Here is a 17,532-nt window from a genome sequence, read left to right as displayed (position 1 = left end):
GTCACCTTACCAAAAATAATCAGAACTTGACTCTATTATGCTCCAGACTGTCTGTATTTCTAACACATACTTTAAATCTAAATATGCAGGCAATATCAGCTGATGTCTCACTATCTAATATGAAGGAAACCTACTGTGTAACTCTTGCATAGTTTTATATATGCTAAGCTGTAGTGAAGCAAGTGCAGAAATACACGGAGTCCCTAAGTTTCCTTGGCCAATGTTTATTTTAGAGGGTGAGCTCTTTTTGTTAAGGAACACAAGTTTTCTTATGTTGCATGAGAACTGCCATCTGTCTTGTTTCCAACGGTAGCCAGAGCAAGCTGCTTCAAAAGGAAGTTCCCCAAATCCTAAATTTGGCTGTTATAGAGCAACTTACCTGCACAAACCCGAGGGAAATGTCCTGAAGCAGGAGAGTTTATACTACTTTGATAACTGGTAATTTTAGGTCTGGCAATTTCCCCTTAATGCCAGTGCTAATGAAGTATTATTGTTTCAAGTGCAGAACCTTAAAAGAAACAGAACAAACAATGAGGAAATAGAATAAGCATTGATTTAATAACAAAACAGGACTGTGCTTTGATGGAGAATAGGCAGCTGCGATCAAGAAAAAAAGTGGAATATCTGGGTGCTACCATGTCATTGTGGACAAACTTGGTAGGAGTAAGTCCAGTAAGTACAAGAAACAAGGTAAATGGAATCAAGAGTACTGACCTCTCAATGGGCTCAGTCACCGTCTTCAGAGTAAAGTAACTTGGTAGCATTTACTACCCTTGTGCATATTAATATTTTTGGGCTCAGTGACCAGACAACAAAAAGCTGTTCCTTCATAGTTCTATTATATTTGTCTTTGCATAAAACTTGAAGATTTTTTTTTTTTTCCCCAATCCAAAACCAGTGACAAATTGGATGTCCTGTAAGGATTTCAAAGCTACCAAAGAGATTTATGGCTGAGTTCAAACATCCTGCTATGGATGCCTGTCATGGACACTGAAATTATTTTAGTCATTGCCTGTCTAATAATCCACGACCATGGACACCAGTCAGTGGATGCTCTGAATCACTCATTAAGTTTCTAAACGGTGCATGGGGGGATGGACAGAATATGGTTCTCAAACGCGCAGCCTCTACCAGCACTAATGGATCTGGGCAACAGCAAGTTTTCGCTGGCATTAAAAAATCTCTGGAGAAAAAGTCCAGCATTTATATAGTCTCTTTAATTTTTGCCATAAAGATCCCCCAAAACGATGACAACCATTTTTGATAAGAACTGGAAGATATACCTAAAAGTCAGCTACACTGATTGCTTTGTTACCTTTTAACTTCTCTGCCTGATGGTCACACTGACAGGTTTGACACTTTATTTAGTGGGGATTGGCAGTAATATCTTCTTGGCTAGACACTTGACACCTACCTTGCCTTATTATTTTCCTGTGCACCTCCTCCAAGGGCTGATTCATTTCAGTAGCACTTGTTGCAAGCAGAACCCATTGGAGCACAAAGTGACAGATGAGAATAAGAAGACTTCCAGTTATCCAGCTCAGTACTCATAAGCAATACAGGGAGCCACACCAGAGGCAGGTAACCAGGACATTTGCTGAAGTCCCTCAAAATTGTACGTGTTACTGAGTTTGGAAGGGAACACTCAGCTTTCCTAGTTTACTTACTAACTGAAGATTATACAGTGTGAATCAAAACAGAATCAATCCTCCATTTCTCTGCTTGAGAGACCTAGCCAATTCTCTTAGACTGCAGAATCTCAGTCTTACTGTATATGACAGGTACACAACTGAAATGAGCTCAGTATGATTTCAAATGAAAAAAAAATTCCAGTGGGAAATACATGGCAAGAGAAGGAAGTCTGTGTCTCATCTTTCCAAGATGAGCATCTCAACTGTGGGCTAAACAGTCTTTCTCAAGCACAGGGAATATTTTACAGTTTCATGAGATGCTGAGCAGCTTTAACAGGTGGGATGATAAGTGGTACAGCTGGGTCAGTCCAATCAGTCATTGATGCTCAAGGAAGGAGGTCCTGCTCTTCAGCACCTTTGTCTTCCTCTCTTCTTCCCTTCCAGAAGAAACTAAGCCAACAAAAACAAGGTGAATATATTCTGCTTAGTGAATCATAGCAGTGTGCTGTGTGGTCAGAAAGCCATCAGAGCTGGCACGGAGAAGAGGGCAGGACTACACAGCTGGCAGAGCAGAGCCACACCTGCCACTGAGCCATTAGATGATACCGCTGAGCCAGCCCCAGATCTGGAAAGAGCCCTGTCTTAGATACCCCACGTCCTGGTGATGAGTCTATTCATCACACACTGATGGTCAGATCTCCTCAGGCAAAGGTGGGATGTGAATCTGCGCCTTCTAGAGCCCAGGTAAGTGCTCTGCTCACTTGGTCAGCATTTAAAACTGGGACTTTCACTTCTCCACTCCTGTTAAAAAGGAAGCCTAATATTCACCACTCTTTTTTTTTTTTTAAAAGAAAAGGTATAGCGCTTAACTCTGGGGAAGGGTTCAGAGTCGTTAAGATGCAGAAGCCTGCCTCCTGAGCACCTCCCGCTCGCTAGCTTACGTGGCTGCTTGCATCTCTCCCATCCCTGCCACCCCCGGGGATGCAGCCCAGTGTGGCTGTGCCCAGCGTGGGCTTGATAATTCCACCGGGCTGCTCCGCCAGTCCCACATGCCACAGCATCTCACTTTCATTTGTCAAGTTTGCTTTCAGCGTGCCCTCAGCCTTAAAATGGTTGCTAGGGAGTGCTGCTTTTTGCTTGGGAAAACAAAAAGAGGAATGTGAAAAGAACTCAGTAAATACTTAGGGGTATGCGTTATACCATCTATGCCTTTGTCACCTTGCTTAAGAGATGGCAGCAATAATTCCCTTTGCTGCTTTATGACTTAAAAGTGGGAGCATGATGCTAACAAATATTCTGACATGATTGCTGGTAAACCACTTGCATCCCCAGCAAACCAAGAGCTGCTCATGAGCAAAGATAGAAGTGGAGAAAGATAAGCTCACCCTTAACATGGAGGTTCACTCTTTCAGAGAGGAATAGAAACACAGCACGACTCAAGTGCACCGGTGACCAATTCCCTCAGGACCACCGAGATTCAGGTATGCTCACCAGCGTCCTGCTAAGAGCCTCGGTAGTGATCCCTCACTGCGGGAAGAGGTGAATTCCCCCCCTCACCCCTCGGAGACCACCTCCCCCGCCGCCTATTAGGGCTGCGGCAGCCTTCGGCAAGGAACGTCTTGTTTTTAACCAAGTACTTTAACTCAAGCTGGGTTAAAGCAAAATCCAAGTGGGAGTATTTATTTTTACAGCATCCAAAATAGAAAACACAGCAACAAAGGGGTTTTAAGGCATAAGAAAGAAGGCTATACTCAGCCTGTTTACTAGAGAAAGTATAAAAGGTCCTTTTTATTCAGTATCCCGCTCATTTGCTGCAGGTGCTCTCCTGACACATCAGGGACACTGTCTCCCTGTGTGTCATGTGTCGCAGGCTGCACTTGTTAGAGAAAAACCTTTCCTCCACACCAACATCTACAACTAATCTCCTTTCCACGGGCTCTGAGCAGATTTAATTTTTCCTCTTGAAACTTTATTTCTTTCCATCTGAAACTTACTTACTTCTAACTTACTCAGCAGATGATCTTGACACTTCTCCAGTTAAATTAAGAAAGTCTCACTTCTCTGGAGATGCAAATGTCACTTTGTCAGACCAGCTGTCATCCCCTGTACTTTACCAGCCAACAAGCACCTTCTTGACTGAGTGCCGCTTTACCTGCTGAACCTCGCCTTCCCTGCTATGGTGACTCAATTGCTTTTAATGTGAAGGTGTCTCCAGGCACTGAAGTTTGTATTTAAAATCAGCTAGAACATTCATAAACACCCTTGTCACAAACATCTAATGCAACAAGTGAACACGGTCATTATCATCCCTTGAATGAGAGGGTAACGTTGGGCTTAGGGCAACTGAAGGAGACAGAGAGGAAAACCTTTCTTCCAAATATGCCATGAAAATATCACAAAGCATCACAGAACAGCCTTTGGCACCTACAACAGGTATTTTCCTGACAAATGTCATATTTTCAACCCACATTAACTCCATGGAACGCAAGGCAAATCCAGTACAAATAACAATAGAAGGGAAAAGTCCAAGCTATTTTGCATATACATTTGAATAAGGGTCAATTTTATTTCAAGAGTCTGCTCTTGGGATGACCTGTTTCCTTTAAGGCTTTCTATATGTTTCTGGACGGGATGACAAGCAAATGACAGCGGACCTGACAGCTCTATTAGCTGCAGAAACAGGACGGGCAAAAGCTGTGTTGTATCACCTCTGGATAATGAGCTGGATTTCTGAATGCAGCCTAGATTCTTGCAGGACAGGCCGCGATGTGACAGGTTAGTGCTAGATGAAGCAACACAACCTGAGGACTTTTTATATCCAGGGCCTTTACTAACATACCTACTATATATAGTGCAAAGAAGGCAGGAAAAGTCCTGCATAAGAGCTCTAGGCTCAGCAGAAAGCAGATTTCAGTTACCTGCAAAAGGCTTCCCGGACAAGCCTTTGAGCAAGATGCTGTGGGTGTAATCATCCCAATGTTTTCCCCTGGCAGCGCTCCATCCTAACATGTCTACAAGTCAGGTTGCTTATTCCTCACCTTTCCCTTCCCACTTGCACCACAGCTCAGGGGACCAGAGCTAGTGGCCGTAGGGGTGCAGAGAGGGTTGTTGTCTCAGTTGCTACTCCACGACCTTTCTGTTCTCTCTGTTTGGGAATTACTGGTATTCAGTGCATTCAAACCAAAGTTGGTTTTCCCCTATTAAAACATACACTTGAATCATAACAAGCTATCCAGACATGGGCTGTTGCTAGGCTTGCCTAAAACACTGGCAGTTGCTCTTTTTTGTCTCATCTGGCTTGGTTAGCTGTTGTAGGATCCTGCTTCTTCCAAGTTTTTCCAGAGAAATGCTTAACTGTGGAGAAATTTCTTCCCTCATCTTCCCTGTCTTTGCCTGTGAAAAAACTTGTAAATAAGAAGGATTTAAAAGAAGAGAAAGGAAAAAAAATTAAAAAGCACACAAAACCCCCAAACACCAACAGTGTTGCTTCAATTCTGAGGTGGTATTGAAAACATGATTCCAAAGCAAAAAATATCCAAGAGCATTAGCATATTCCAAGAGATATTTAGGCTATTATCTTTGTGGAAAAAAACATTTTTTGTGGAAAGTTTTTAAACCTCTTTTATTAAGTATTTAATATATGACAAAAGTCAAGAAGGGAACAGAAAAAGGCTTTCTATTATGTGGAAGCATAGAGACAGACACACAATAGGCATAGGGACAATATTGTTTGCCATATTCCTAATTCAGATCCTTGTCAGTGCTTCAAGAGAGTGAAAATCCTTGCAGGATTCTTTACATTCTTTCATATAACATCTCTCAGCACCTGTTATCTCCCTGCTTTAACACTATTCACAACACATTCAAGGAAAAAAAGTTATTTCCATTGTTTAGTTTATAACTTAAGTCCAAAAGATGCAGAAGGGCCTCCAGTTGTGAAACGGTGAAAATAAATTTAATGGGGAAACAGGAGGTGCTACTAGTTACCTTTCAACTGTTCTCTTATTGGATGTACTAAATATACTTCTCAACCATACTTTCCGAGGAGAATACTGGAATTGCTGTATCTCTGCAGAGAAAGAAGAGGGAAAAAATTGCATGTCAATCCGAGAAAAGCAGATACAGAAGGTGATCCATGGGACTAAAGAGTGACAAGAAATTCAGAAAACTGCAAGACATTAATGAGATGAATTGATTTAATTAGCCAGCATAACATCATTCATCATGCTAACCACAAGTGACATGCCCATAAAAGCTAGTGTTTGAAGGTCACACTCATATGTAACATACCTACTACGCTACATAAATGTCCAGCTGTACAGATCTGTTTTACTTAGACGTGGAAAGAAGTTATTGAAAGACAGTTTTGAAAAGCCTCTATATGAATAACACAGTGCTATACATTGTAATCAAGTCCATTCATCCTCTTAATAATCTGGAGTTTCTGGATTCCCGATGTTTAGTGGATTTAAATGTCGGAGGTGAAAAATAAGGACTTACTTAAATAGTGGCATCTGTAACAAAGTTGGAATCCTCAAGTTTCAGGACAGTTTATTGTTTTATAACAGCAGGTTCATGCCTGCCAGTCTTTTCTCCTTACTGCCTCTGCCTGTTCATTATTCAGGAAAGAACTTAAATAATGATAAGGCTCCAAAAGAATTCTCAGTAGCAAAAAGCTTCTTAAAGGGGCTCATTTACAGTCTCAGCTACACAGGGGTAAGACTCAAGTACCCTGATGAAGTGAAAAGAGCTCCTGGGGATACATGCCAGCATAAATGCGAGCTTAATTTGGCCCTAAATTAGAAACTCTTTGCCAGCTGAGGGCTCAGATATCCTACAGCATTCAGTACTGCCCCTCTGACAGTGGGTATTTTTCTAATTGGAATTTCCTTACCTTAGTGTGAAATTTTTAAATTAAGTTTTTAATGCCATTTTCTTTTTCATTTTCTGACTTATAAAGCTTGCGAAAAGTGTTTTGCAAGTGTTTATATTTGTTTCAGGTTTTAAGCAGTGCATGGAGCTGTTATGCTTTCCTAAGCATGTATTTATTTAATTGAAACTCCTATTTTAAAACAGGCATAATAGGAACCATTTTTATTAATTTACTCATCCACCGTCTCACCAGGAAGAATTAGAAAAGCACCCCCCAGGAGCATACACCTTCCACACCCTCTTTGTGCTGGCCTGGAAGCACAGCTTTGCCCCTGATCGCATGAACCCTCGAGCCGGGGAATCTCAGATAGACTGCAACAACATGAAAATTTGCAAAGCAAAAGCCCCCCTGCATTTGAGGGGGTGGGAAAGTGTTCAGCACTAACACCTACACGAGTGACAATCAACACGGGTTCGGACTCGGCTGCAGTGACTTCTGCTTGCACACATTTCGGATGCCTCAGAGTTGAACAAGGATGTTGGAAATCAGAGACGGCTCACAACCTTTTCAGTAAGTGTATTTCTGCTATATTTAAACTTCCTTTACAGTGGCTGCACAGGAGAGCCAGTCTGAAGGATGTTTTCTGCTACAGAGAGAAGGAAGTTTTATGTTGTTTTGGCTCTGTTACGTGCAGAACACAGAGACCTGAAGTCTTAATATAATTCTTGTGTTTCTTCTCTCTTTGTCCCCTTCACCTCAGTCTGTTGCCTTTTAAAGTTTTTAAAGTTTCCTTTGGGGTAATTTAAAAGCATTTTTTTTTAAGTTAGCGCAGTACTAAAGGACCATTTCTAGCACAAAACGGCCAAAGTAATTGCCCAGGGAAGCTGGTGTTACTTTCAGAGGTTAGAGGGCTACATTCCCACTGACATAAGAGATACACGTTGTACAGACATAGAAGTATTTGCAGGATAAAGGAAAAAGGCTGCGTAGCAGTTTTTTAGTGAGAATGCAGGCAGTCATCAGGGCTCACTGGAAGAGTTCAGCCTTTAGCTCTCTAGCCTGTTTAATGTAGTATTTGCTTTAGGACCTTGCGTTACTCTTCAGGTGTTGTTTCCTTTGCAGGGTAATCGAGTAGCAAGGGAACATTAAATATGTGAAATTTGTCTGATACTATCTACATGAGGGACAGGACATTTCGTTGCCTGCACCTCTGTTAAACCTTCCTATATTACATACCCTTCCTAATGACCTGTAGGATGTTCAGCCCAGGTAATACAATGAAACTCAGATTGTATAAAAATAGCACATACTTGAGAAGTCACCTCTTACTCCTCAGTCAGTGGCAACAAGGATAGACAGCATCCCTCTTAGGTCTTAGCAGCTGCCTGTAAAAGAAGGGGCACCCCTGACAATTTATCCGAGCATCTGGAGCGCAGCTTTTCTGCTTTGGAAAAGGGGCCTCCTAGAATCCCTTGCACAGACAGGATTGTTCTCCCTTTTGCAAGGCAAGTGTTAGATCTGGATGGCAGAGGTGGAATTACATCTTTAAGGCTAATCCTTGCTGCTTTATCCGAGGCAGGAAATTCCAAATCTGTCATCAAAGCAACACACATAATGCGTAACCCATTTAACTTGTTGTTTTTCAAACAGATGGATTAGAACAAAACAAGCAGTGCACATTTTAAGAAGACTGGATACTATTAATGCCAACTCTGTGAGAGTGTAAATAAGCCGCTGCAGTTTAACAGAAAGCAGAATTTCTAGACTAGCATAAACTAATGGCTCATTGGCTAAAATAGACCTGCAGTCTCTGTTTGCTGTGGAAGCCCAGCTACTCTGCTGATCTCAACAAAAGAACAACTGCAACTACAATAAACACCCTGGGATCTTGAAAAATATGGGAAGATATCAGCTGCTGTTAAACAGTGTAGAAATAACACAGTAGTGAAACTAATAAATAAATACAAACAGGTTTAAGGCGTCCTCTTTAGAAACACTGTCCTATGGGTTAAAGATCTGAAGATGTAGCTTTTAACAGTTCTGGCATACAAGGAACCCATCCTCTCCCCTGTGTAAGTGCTTCAGTTCTTGTTCCTGGCTACATAAATCACAGGCAGGGTAAACGCATTACAAGTTAAGAGAAGGAAATAATATGATCTCCTAGCAGACACTGTGAGCAACAGCTTTTCACATACGTGCCAAAATGCCATGCAACTATTAGTATGGAACAAGATACACCTTCTTTTACAGTCTAGAGCAAATTCATATTTTATCTATTAAATCCTTGACAGCTTACCCCAAAACTCACAGTCTTTAACATGTTTCTCCTCATAACATCTCTTTCAAGTCTAAACTCTGTTTTTCTCCCAATTTGTAAGTGCAGATGAGAGACATAGTTAGAGACAGGTACAGATGCACAAAAAAGAAGTAGGTGCCTAAATCCCAGAGTGCCAGCCACAAAGCCCGAGGATATCCAGTAACACTGGGCAAAAGCCATAGTGCTGAGAGATGAAAAAAGTCTCTGCTCTGATACAGTTTGACAGTGAAGAAGAGTTGGTAGAGTCCGTAGGTGCTCCTGACATATAACAACTCCCTCGGGGTAGTGGATACGCCTGAAAGTGGGAGACAAACAGATAATACAACATTGACCACATTGTCCACATTTTGTGGTCACAAATCAGTTTTCTGTTGACACGGCTCATTTTTCACGGCAGTGTCTTTGTCTCCAAGCTTTTGCCAAGCAGTTATAACTTCATCAGTGCATTTGGGAATACATTTAACAAAATTGCCTTTTGCAGAAGTGAGATAGTACCAAAGCAATGCAATTCTGAAAAACAACAACACAGAGGGAAGGATTAAAGCTATCTGGAAAAACTAGTGAAGATGGCCCTCAATTTCCTAATAAAACACCCCAGTGCATTTTTGCTTGCCTATTATTCCCTTTATGAATTACAGTAAAATGAAATTACCAGAGTTTTGCAATGTGTGCAACACCATTTCATTAGAAGGATAAGAAGTCAAAATTGTGCTTTATTATCAACAAACTATCTCAGTATGACAACTGCTCATATGTGACCTTTAATTTTGAATTCTTCATGAAATCAGATGTACAAGATACTATTATTTTAAGGAGCGAGCCCAGTCCCTGAAGCTGTATAGGAGGCTGTGTCTAAACACATGGCAAGCTCAGAATTCCTTAATGTTTTCCTCAAAATAATCAAAAAGCTTTTCATACATATCATCAAAAACTTAAACCCATGCTTAGATTATGTGACGAAAAACTTCAAGGCAGAAAATACCAAATGTAAATTTGTGTCAGTCCTTTTGTGCATTACTGTATCGTCTTTGATTAGAGGATCATATTAAATTAATAACTAACAATAGCTGGGGTTATCTTCTGCAGCTGTGGATACATATGGCATTCCTGTGCATTTGTTGTGCGTGCATTACGGTAATAAAGTCTATGATATGTTTTAATATACAAACCACACTGCTAATCAGAGAAAGATTCCTGCAGAAACTACTCATTCATCCATCCTTCACGTCATAAAGCCAGGCCACTACCATTAGCAGCCTTACATTTGAACAACTCTAGCTTGACCTGAATTACTTGAAACTGGACTTAATCAAGACAAAACACTTCTAATTGGGGTAGTAGGCAGAGGAATGCAGAACCTGCCATCATTGTGACAGACCAACCGGCCTTTGGCTGGTCAATGTAGTCTGCATTTTAGAAACACTATTAGTGACAAGGAAAAAATTGTGCAATATATAGTCAACGGATAATTTTTTTAACATAGCTTGTTGACAAAAAAGTTCCTTCCAGCTAAGTTTCAATAAAATACGTCAATGACCTAGCACCTGCTGCCTGTGTTGCTGTCCCACGGAGCTTTGAATCAAGTCCATGATCCCAAAGACCTCTCTTCAAGATGCCTGAAAACCTGGGCCCTGAATAGCTATCACACTTTCCACAAGAGAAAAACTTTTCACAGTGGCCTCTCCAGTTATGGAGAGACCTCACACAGAAACTCTGGACCATGACAAACGCAAACACCTTCTCCTCCAAGGCAAGCTTCTGTCACTCGCCTCTTCTAACAGATACACCGAGCAGGGCGTACATTTAACACAAGCGAGCGACCGCTCCCTGCTCCCCCCCACCGGATCAAAACCGCGGGCATATTGCACCCCCCCTCTGCAGCGAGGAGGGGTAAGTCACGCCTGAGAGGTGCCACCTGTGTTCCACAACGCACAAAGCTGCTCCGACACTGCAGCGACAACAAACTCACACCACACAGAACGGCAGATCCAAAGAGTTCGTAATTAAAAAAAAAATCTCGTATAGGACATAGTGCATTATTATTAGCCTGGGATATAAATGGCATTTCATATGGAAAAACTAAAGCACAGATCTGTCAGAGGTCTGTCAAATGTCTCTTTGAAAGTTTATATGCTCAGTCAGGAAAAGTATGAATCTCCCGTGTCCTGTCTATAGCCACAAAGCTATCAAGGCTAAAACATCAAGCATCCAACCTCAGACCAGCAATGCTTTCCATTAACAACTGCCAGAATTTGACCAGTGTCTTGCTCCCACTACTTTACTTTGGTGTCAATTTATCAACAGGCTGTGTTTGGTATTCACAGCAGAAGGGAGGGAATATAACACTGTGTTTTTACAGAAGCATTTGGTCAGTGGAACAACATTCTCTTTCTAGCAGACATAAACTGCTCCAGAATTCACTATGGACAACTGAAAAAAACCCCACCAAACCCTAATGAATCCGCAACAGAGCACTAAATAAGAACAAGACAATCTGCAATTTTTACCTAGTAGCTGAAACATGTAATACACCAACACCTGTCTACCGCAAACAGGGGGACTCCGTGCACTCGAGCGTGCATCTTGCGTGCACGGTCAGGAACCTCCAGTGGGTGCCAAAGACAGCTGAAGGGCTGATTCTGCTCGGTAGATCAGGACTGGCACAGGGCTCGAGATGATGGCATTGAGACCCTGACTCCTGCTGGGGTCTGAATTGAACCCCAAGGTTCGACCTCTCAGTGGAAACCAAAGAGAGAAGTAACAGGCCAGAGGGAATAGTAGTTCTGTCTATGAACCAAACTTAAACATTTTCACTAGTGACCACGTCCCAGTGGCATGGTCCACAAGAAATGTTTTAAGAACGTTTGCTGATGTGACAGCCAGAAGCATCACAAATAAAGATGAGGATCAGGAAACCTAGGGAAAGTATCAAACATACAAAGCACAGGGTCATGTACTTATGAAATAATTGGATTTTTCTGCCAGAGAATAATGGCATTCTTTGAGTCTCCACAGAAGGGAAGAAGAGTCGGGGTGTTCGCCATGAACGACCAGTGTGCTGCAGACGTGAAAAAAGAGAAGCACTCGCTAATGCATGAAGTGAGGTGTTCCCAAAAGAAATAAGGAAGCATTAATGTCACTTCTCAAAGATGCACAGCTTGTGCACAATTTGTTCACTCCTGCACAAGGGAGATTAATTCAAAGCAGAACAGACACAGAATCTGGTAGAACACAAAGTCTATCTTGGGAAAGAAACTATTAATAAAATGAGCTCCAAGGAGACAAGATTGTTCCCTAAACACAGAATGAGGTTTAAGAACCCAGGAAGAAAACTACCTACCTACATTAAAGAATGCTGTTGGCACAACAACAAATGGGTGTAAATTAGCCAGGGATACACTTATCCCAGAAATCACAAGATTCCTATTAGAAGAGTGAGGCTCTGGGTCAGCTTTCCAGTAAGGACAGCAGGACCAAAAAAAAACCTCACCCAACTGATTAAATTGAGGGTGGATCGGGATATGAAAGGAGTCATATGAGACAGAACCAAGTGGAAGAGTGCCAGCTGTAACAGGAGATTGGGTTTAAGGGATGGAAAAGTCTTACAGGTTCTGAATTTCAGGTCTTTCAAAAATGCTTTAAAATTATGTTCTATGGCCCCAATAAAAATGATTAATACTAATAATGGAACATTTGCCTAGTAGAGTAAGAGGCAAAAATCCACTTCAAAATGTGAAATGGTAGACAACAAAACAAATAGCCCATGTGAGGTCTTTTTTACTTACTAGTCTTCTGGTAACTATAACAACAAAGTGCCACTAGATTCCACTTTAAACAAAAATTTTCTAAATTTGATGAAAGCTAATATACTCTTGTGTAAATGGTGACTCTTGCTGAGCAAATGTCAAAATCTAGAAGAGGAGGAAGGTACAGATTGTAACACATACCCTAGTAAATCCACAGGTAATTAGGAATATTTGTAAAATAAATCAGCTTTACTATACAGCAAGATGTTCTTTTGAGTTCATGTGATCATTGAAAAAACCCAACAGGCTAGGAAATATGTTTTCATTTGCAAATTATGACACCAATTCCAAAATCCCCAACCCACCAAGATGTTTCTTCATATGCCTGCGGCAATCTAAAAAGCACTTTTAAGGGCCAGAAAAAATTTCCTTCAGGCATGTTGTTAATATATTTTCCCTCTAAGCATCTTACGGAGCCCTCTGTCGCACTATGCTCCCTGTCTTCTGCTGCGCTCGCTCATGCCTTGTTTACTTACTTACACGGAGAACTAACTGCCAGAGCTGCCAGAGCTGTGTTTGCTGGATCGGAACAGACACTGCTCTTTGTACTCTTGAGATAAGAGGTTGCAACAGTCAAGCCGTGTTTGTGCATCTCAACCACAAAATATCATCTTAATAATTACTGTGAATCAACTAAAACAGCAACTCGTATCTTCTTCTCAACAGCCATTAATTTAAAAGGCACTCTTAATTTAGTGCATTTTCATTTTGCTTCACGAGTTTGAGAATATTTATTCCAACAAATTTACAAAACCCCTTTTCAGCAACAAAGCACAAGCTGTAAATTGTCCCATACCTCCGTTTTCTTTCAAAGCTCAAACAAAGGACTGTTCTTGCTCTTCTCTTATTAGGTCCATGTAAATCAAAGCCTGGTAAAGGGCAAGTCTAGTAATCTGAGCAAACAGCCTACACTAACTATACAACTGGTTCGTTACATGTCATGCTTCCCATTAGTCACAGACAGAAACTTTTGACAAAGTTTACAAAGAAGTTGAGAGCAGAGCTGTTGCATCATGAATATACTTAATAAGCCTATTAATCTAGGACTACAGCATGCAGAAGTGATAGAGCACTGACTGAATTTCTTTCTTCCCTCTTCGTGTTTTACAGCCAACGACCTTCTTCAATGTCCTTCCTTTCACTTGTGAGCTGTGCTGAGCCCTCCCGTTACGATGGCACAACGATGACAACTGACTCCGTGTCTGTCCAGATGTGGTCTCAGGCCTTTCTCAGACATAGCCGGCCCCATTTCTATACGTGCGCCAACTCAATTCTATATTCTGAAGTGGGACTGACAGGGGAAGACAAGAGACCTCATCTCCCTCCTGTCCACACTGCACATCGCTGGCTGATGTAAATTGGCAATGGCTCCATTAAAGTCAGGACAGGCACAGCAGCTGTATCGTACCTGACGGTCTGCCCCTCCTCTGGGCAACTCAGTTTATGGCCACATAGGGACTTTTTTCCCACCTGCGCCGCTGAGCAAACGACCTTGTCACTAATATGCGAGTTATGACCCTTATGATACAGTCATAGTTTTAAAAGTGAGGAAACACGTGTAGGTAAAAGACAAGATGGTCAGCCAATTGGGGTCGTAATTAACCAGTGTCACTAATGAAGGTGTAAAGCCTGTTTCACAAGACCCTAGCTGATGGAGCTGCCAGTGACACAAACACATGGTAGAGCCCCTCTGCAGCTCCACCTTCCTGCCTGCACTACAGAAATCCCAGTCACCACAGAAAAAGATACATAATAAAATAAAATGCTTTGCAATCTTGAGGAAGTGATTAAAAGCACATAAGTTATAATGACATTTTATATTTTGATATAAAGTTTTCTATTGTTTACAACGATAAATTGATACACATTTATATCATCACTGAATACAAGCAGGTAGAAGAAGCATCCACCACTAAGGACGCAGTACACAGACCTGCACCGTCCATGTGTAAGATGATCAGATGGGAATGAAGCGTGTGCCACTGGACACAATACGGCAGTGAGACAATAACATTACTGCCATCTTTAAGAGAACACCATCTGAACATACTGAACCACAGAACCATGGGATCCAAATGCAGCAATTGCTGTCCACAGTAAGAAAAACAGCACGGTTTAATGTCATAATCAGATATTGGAAGACGCATATGTTGCTAATGAGCCCTTAGCACGTCGACCTGCAAACCTCCTGATATTCTGTGAACATTGCTTAATGCTCCACGGCGTCTGCTATGAGGCAACTCAGCCTGTGTCCGAAAGAATAAACGAAAGAAGTCTAGTAAAGACAGAGTTGCTCAATGTTCCTATAATTTGTCCATCTGTAGATTTTGCAGTGCTTCTATGACAGTGATACAACGGTAGCAAGAAATCCTGTGGAGGAAAACCAAAAGGAATGAGGCTGATGAGCTAATGCAGTACCTCAAACAATTTACTTGTCATTTATAATGGAGCACAGTTGGCTAGGAGAGAAATGAAAGGATGCAAAGTCTAAAATTGAAACCACAAAGTGATGTTCTGGAGGAATGAAAATGAAGGGAGCAAAACAGAAAGAAAATTACTGCAAAGCATTTGTGTTTAAACCCAGAATGTTTGAGTGCAGAAACATCTATTGTAAATTTTAATTAAAGTTCCTCCCTATATATAAAAGTTTCTCTACACAGAAAAGTAAAATGGAGGTAAGCAAGAACTTGCCTTTCAACTCACAGGGTAATACCAGTATAGCTCCCTGATCAACCCATTTGTTATTATTACTCAGTTCATCCTAACCTACTCTAGCAGGGATTTAAACTAAGGTAGAAAGCCACCCTAATTTTGGAATTAAAATAACCCCATTGGGACTCAATTTGGTATGCCAGTTGAACTATCCCAGTTAAATGGTCAAATTGGTTTAAAAAAAGGAACAAGCCCTACACTAATATAATTGCCCTGTGACCCGTTAATGACAGAAACAATATTGTTTGTTGTTGCCAATGGAGAGAGCAGTACTGGTCTGACAGATAGGCATGTCTTCTGCACCACACCAATAGCCATCTTTATAACCCAATAGCATATTAGAATTAAAGCTGACATTTTTAATATCTTCTTGTTGCCATACACTATTTGGAAACTGCGCATTAGGAAAGGATGCACATCTATCTCAGTTAATGTGAGTTGGGGACTTCTTAATGTCATTGCTGATTTATTATTATTACTTTAAGACTAACACTGTGCTTGGCACTAGAGAAAGCAAAAATTAAGACACTTTCTGCAGTGAAAAATGCAGACTGTAACAGATAAAAAAAGCTGGGAAGAGAGGGCAAGCGATAAGAAGGACCAAACATTTTCTAAGAACGCAGCTTCTAGGCCAACTCCTATGTTGATGCACGCTTTTCCATCTGCATGGAGATACTGTCTGCACACTTCAAAAGTAAATAAGATTTCTGTTATGGATGTATCCAAACGTGGTATTTAGACTAGGCTAAAATGTACCAGTAACTCTGGATGCTGAGAAAATAACACAGTCACTAATTGTACTTTGTACTTACCCAAGTTTTCAAAATGCTGATGTCAACAAGCAAACGGCATCATGCTGTTCAACAGAGAGAAATGGAGGCAAGAGCAGGGACAGGCAAAGGTCAAGGAAGGAGCCTTGAGGGGAACTCAACAGGTTTTCTGAACACAAGTCCATTGTTTATAAGAGCCCATGGTTCACTGCTAAGATAATCCTGAAAAAATGGCCACATTTCGCTTTTATAAAGCAGCCAGAATGCAAGAAGTGTCAAATGAAGCTGTCACACCTCAAACCCACTACTGGCTCAGTAAGAAAGATCACATAAGAAATAGGAGAGGAAAAAAAAAAGCCAAGGAAGTTGTCTTCAGAAACAGGAGTTCTGAATAATGTATTGCCTGGTACCTGGGAAAGCACCAAACCCATTTTTTTTTCTGAACATGGCCAAAGAAATCTATTTTCAAATGGAAACGCATCGAAGGCATTTATGTATTATCATATGTGGTCTGATATTTTCCAGATAATGTTAATGGTCAAATGTTAATGGAGATCTCAGAGCTAGAACCAAGGAAAGGGGAGCACGACACTAAGCGTGTCAAATTGCCCTGCCCCTCGTATGGACACAGACAGGCAATTGTGGCCATTGGGAACCTGAGGAAGGAAAATGTCCCCAAATGGGAGGGCAGCTGGAACAGAAAGATTTATTCTTTTTCTTTTGGGGACTTCACAACTTCTGCTTCCAATTGTGGTGGGTCAACCCTGGCCAACAGCTAAGCACCCACCCAGCTGCTCACTCACCCCCCCCCCCTTCCCCCATTCCTCTACCAGCATGATGGGGCAGAGAACAGGAAGAGCAAAAGCCAGAAAAATTGTGGGTCAAGAAAAAGACAGTTTAATAAGTGAAGAGAAAAAAAAAAAGACATCAGGTGATGCAAAGGCAATAACTCGTCACCTCCCACAAGCAGACTAATGCTGAGCTATTCTCTGAGCAGCCACCACCTTGGAAGACACCCCTCTCCCCCTTTCTCCCTCTACCCCCAGTTTTTACTGCTGTGCATGATGCTGTATGGTACAGAATATCCCTTTGGCCAATTCAGCTGTCCCTGCTGCGTTCCCCCCTCCCAACTTCTTGCCCACCCTCAGCCTATTCACTGGGGGGAGGTGGGGGCAGAGTGGGAAATAAAAAAGAAGGTTCAGCTATACTCAAAACACTGGTGTGCTACCAGCACTGTTGGAGCCATAAACCCAAACCACAGGACCATACCGGCTGTTATGAAGAACGTTAACTCCACCCCAGTCAGATCCAGTTCACAAACGTATAGGGTAAAAAATGAACAAGGAAAAGCATACGTAGGCAGAGGGCAAGCTCCTAAAAAGTTTAATGTTTTAAGCGTACACACTGGGCTTAGCACTCTCTC

General features: G+C 41.6%; 1 protein-coding gene and 1 long non-coding RNA gene across 4 annotated transcripts in view; one reads left to right on the top strand and one right to left on the bottom strand.

Annotated features, from left to right (window-relative positions):
* Positions 1-730: 730 nt before the first annotated feature.
* The window catches only part of UBE3D (ubiquitin protein ligase E3D), a 104,678-nt gene continuing 87,876 nt past the window's right edge, over positions 731-17,532 (bottom strand). The window contains exon 11 of one of the 3 annotated variants that reach the window (XR_008234346.1): positions 731-5,024. The gene's annotated coding sequence lies outside the window, so the exon portion shown is untranslated. Of the gene's footprint in view, positions 5,025-6,748; positions 9,117-17,532 lie in introns of those variants that run through there. The other 2 variants (XR_008234350.1, XR_008234347.1) reach the window with 2 other exon arrangements.
* On the top strand, positions 6,983-15,704 carry LOC128139372 (uncharacterized). The gene is made up of 2 exons (XR_008234351.1): positions 6,983-7,074; positions 13,738-15,704. It is a non-coding gene; the product is annotated as an uncharacterized LOC128139372 (long non-coding RNA).

Source organism: Harpia harpyja, chromosome 3, assembly GCF_026419915.1.
Source record: "Harpia harpyja isolate bHarHar1 chromosome 3, bHarHar1 primary haplotype, whole genome shotgun sequence".
NCBI lineage: Eukaryota > Metazoa > Chordata > Aves > Accipitriformes > Accipitridae > Harpia > Harpia harpyja.
Note: the sequence above shows the minus strand (reverse complement) of the source record. Positions and strands in the feature narration are given on the sequence as shown.